At 46.5% G+C, this 3,989-nt stretch overlaps 1 protein-coding gene across 1 annotated transcript in view; it reads left to right on the top strand.

Annotated features, from left to right (window-relative positions):
- The window catches only part of HMCN2 (hemicentin 2), a 211,885-nt gene that overhangs the window by 42,446 nt on the left and 165,450 nt on the right, over positions 1-3,989 (top strand). The gene's annotated exons all lie outside the window — the stretch shown is intronic.

Below are 3,989 nucleotides of genomic sequence, written 5' to 3'. Positions count from 1 at the left end.
ACAACTCAGTATTGTATTTACAAAGGGGTTCATATTTGTTGTTTGTACTGCCCATGTAACTCTCTCTGGCAAAAGACATCTTTAAAATGCTGAAGAGCAAAGATGTCTCTTTGAAGACTGAGGTGCGCCTAACCCAAGACATGGTGTTTTCAATCACTGCATATGCATGTGAAAGCTGGACAATGAATAAGGAAGACCGAAGAAGAGTTGATGCTTTTGAGTTGTGGTGCTGGCGAAGAATACTGAAAATACCACGGACTGCCAGAAGAAGGAACAAATTTGTCCTGGAAGAAGTGCAGCTGGAATGCTCCTTGGAAGCGAGAATGGTCAGACATCATCTCACCTACTTTGATCATGTTGTCAGAAGGGATCATTCCCTGCAGAAGGATATCATGCTTGGTAAAGTGGAGGGTCAACAAAGAAGGGGAAGGCCCTCAATGGGATGGATTGACACAGTGGCTGCATTGATGGGCTCAGGTATAGCAAAGATTGTGAGGCTGGAGCAGGACTGGGCAGTGTTTCATTCTGTTGTACGTTGGGTCACTATGAGTCTGAGTGACTCGACAGCACCTAACAACAACAACAAAGGAAGGTGAAGACCCCCTCCTCCCCGGTAGGAGCACTTTGGAGTTTTACCATCCTTGAAGAGATGGAACCATGGCAGAGGCAGGCAGTGGGGGCCCCAAAGCCCCCTTAAGCCTGTCCCAAAAGTGTGCCATTTTGATTCAGGCTTAGTTAGGTCCAAGAACCACCTTCTCCCAGTGTAGCATCCCACAGGCTTCTCCCAGCTACTGCCTAGCTCACTGTGAGATCACCAACCCCAGCAGTGTAGGTGGGGACTGGGTGTGGACAGACCTGATCACCCTGCAGCCTTCCCTGGGCCCAAGGCAGTCCTCTCTGTCTCACTGTAGGGAGGGCACTGGGTTCCTCATTCTCCTCTGCATCCCCCTGCTAACTGAGGGCTCAAGGGCCTTTCCCACATTTAGCACCAGCAGGTGCAGACACTGCAGATTACCCAGATAGTCCCCATATTAACTGGGGGAAAGGTACATACCTTCTAAGACAGTTATGTGGGCAGGGGAACTTCTGACCATGTGGTTCCAATGAATGGACAAGGAAGAGCAGGCCCGAGAGATAACTTCATCCTGAAAATGCCCCAAAAGGGAGGGCATGTGATGGATTGGTTAAGGCTTTGACTCCAGGGCAGAATGCCTGGCTTCAAATCCCAGCTCTGCCCCTTACCTGCTGTGTGACCTTGAGCACAGTGCTTTACCTCTCTGGGCTTCAGTTTCCTTGTGTACACAGTTAAGTTCACAAGATATCCCCTGCTTCATGAGATGGTGGTGAGGAGGATCAGCTCATGAGAGCACCAGACATGGAGCCAGGCACCCAGGAAGACTTTGGTGAGAGTTAGTAATTGCCATAAGTCCAGGCTCCCCCTGTCCCATACTGAGCTACCTTAATGAAGGCTGTCTGTCTGGAATAGACCCCCAGTTCCATGGAAGCCCCGAAGAGCAGGAGCTCTCTCTCCTAGAAGGTTCTCAGAGGGTCCAAGCTGGCAAGTGGCAGAGCCCTAGGACCATGTTCTTTCTCCGACCCTTTGTGCCAAGCTTTCTGACACAGGGTCCCAGAACCCTGACCCCTCGGTTTTCTGATGTGTGGCTCTGAGGCCCATTTGGCCTCCTGGCTCCCCGCTCTGCTTCCTCAGCCACCCTGGCTGTCAAGTGTACTGGGAGGAACATGGGGGATGATTTATCTGCCCAGAATGACCCAGCAGCAGCCATCTGGCCAGAGCAGCAGTGCCAGATTCTTTTGTTTCTTCCCCATCACCGACAGAGATGGGCCTGAATACATCCACCCCGCTAACATCTGGAAGCTGTTGCCTTCGCCAAATAAACATTGAGCTTGCTTAATGAAGGCTTTCTGCTCAGAAGGTTCCTCAGAGTCCACTCTGGAGCCCTGAGGGCATCACAAGGCACAGAAGTCCTCCCACCCAGGTCCAGGCCCACAGGGCAAGTAGCTTTGTTATGGGCAAGAAGGTCCACCTCCAATTCCCAAGTGGTGCTGTGCTCACAGGGGAGGCCTGCCTCTCTGGGTCACTGGCATTCTGTCCCCCGTCTTGGTTCAATAGCCTGAACTCCTGGGCATCTTCCCTCCATCAGAACCTACTAGAGCAAGCTTGTAGTGACAGATGCAACACAGTAGCGGGTGTGACTTGCCTGGATAATTGTTGACTGGTGCTACCACCACTTTCTGGTAGCTTTGCTCAGTTACAATTTCCTCCTGGTCCCTGACAAGGCCCAGCCCCAGGGAAAGAGGGCAGTAGCCATAGCTGCTGCTTTACTGTCGGGGAATCATCTCGCATACTTGGCTAGCTTCTGTCAGCCTCTCCAGCTGGGAGTTCTTGGCTGCTGCTTCCTTCAGTCCACTCCCACATGGACAGAGTACCTTCAGAGTACCTTATCTTCATTCCTCGGCAAAGGCAGGTGAGACCTTTTCAGAAGAAACATTACTTAGAAAGCTAGGCAACGCAGGAGAAAGAAATAGCTCCAAGTATAACAACAGATGAGCTTTCAGAACACAGCATTCTTATCTTGTGATAGCTGAAGTCTAGCCATAGACTTCTAGGCATGTATTTCCAGCCCAGTCTGAACAAAAAATAGGCATTCTCTAAATCTTGAGAAATTCTTCCAATTCTTTTCCCCTTCTCTCCCATGGATGATTACATAGTAGGCAGAGCTGAAGGACTATGATTTAGAACACAATGGCAAATGTGTAGCATGTGAGACACCACTTTCTAATCCCATATCCATGGCAGACATTGCTAATCAGTCACAGAACTTTGTCTGATTGAGGCTGAATAGAGCCTTGTGTTCCTTCTAAAAACAGTATAGCATTCCAGGAAGCCATTCTCAATTGATTGGCGTTGACAATCAACAGGAAACACTGTGTTTACATAGTTTTATGTTAAAATCACGGCATATTTGTTCTTGTTCTTTTTAAATGAATTTTTACTTAAACTCACTATGAAAAATTTCAAAGATACAGAAAGGTAAAAAAATAAACACACACACACATTATCTATCTATCTGTCTATCTATCTATCTAATCTACCTACCAACCAGGGTTTATGAACCAGTGTATTCTAGTTTGACCCCCTCCTGAGAACTTGCATTTCACCCCAGGATATACTGAATCAGAATCTACATTTTAACAAGATCCCCAGGTGATTCTTCTGTGTGCAGAATAGATAGTGGGGCACACACAGGAGAAGGTGGAAGACAGACAATGGAGATGGATGTATCTACAAGCCCAGAAACTTGGGAGGTACCAGAAGCTGAAGTAAACAAACAGGATCTTGTAAAAATGTAGATTCTGATTCAGTATATCTGGGCTGGAAATGCAAATTCTCAGCAAGGGGTCCAACCAGAATGAACCAGTTCAAAACTCTACTACCAACTACAGTCAGCGATTGTTAACATTTTTGCCCTGCTTGCTTCATCTATCCTTCTCTATATATTTTGCTGAATCAGCACACCTGTAGGCTGCTGCACCAGAAATTTAAAGTAAGTGGCTTTAAAGAACAGAAATGTATTTTTTCAGCATTCAGGAATTACATTTTGGTAATTCTCACAATGTTTCAAACTTTTTTGTAATGGTATTCCACACTTAATAGACTGCAGTATAGTATAAACATAACTTTTGTATGCACTAGGAAACCAAAAAAGTCATGAGACTTGCTTTATTGCGATATTTGCTTTATTGTAGTAGTCTGGAATTGAATCTGAAATACCTCTGAGGTATGCCTGTACATCTGACTTCATTGTCTGTCTTCCTTTTCCCCCTGTGTGTGTCTCTGTATTCATTTGGTGCTTTTTAGATGCCAGAAGTGATTAGGTTTACTAAAGGCTTGCAAGCAGCCATCTAGATGCAACGATGGGTCTCTCCTTATCCAGAACAAAGAAGAATGAAGAAAAAAAAAGATTCAT

Source organism: Orycteropus afer, unplaced genomic scaffold (genome assembly GCF_000298275.1).
Source record: "Orycteropus afer afer isolate SDZICR_OR568_19922 unplaced genomic scaffold, OryAfe1.0 scaffold00123, whole genome shotgun sequence".
Classification (NCBI taxonomy): Eukaryota; Metazoa; Chordata; class Mammalia; order Tubulidentata; family Orycteropodidae; genus Orycteropus; species Orycteropus afer.
This window is presented reverse-complemented; position numbering and strand designations above follow the sequence as displayed.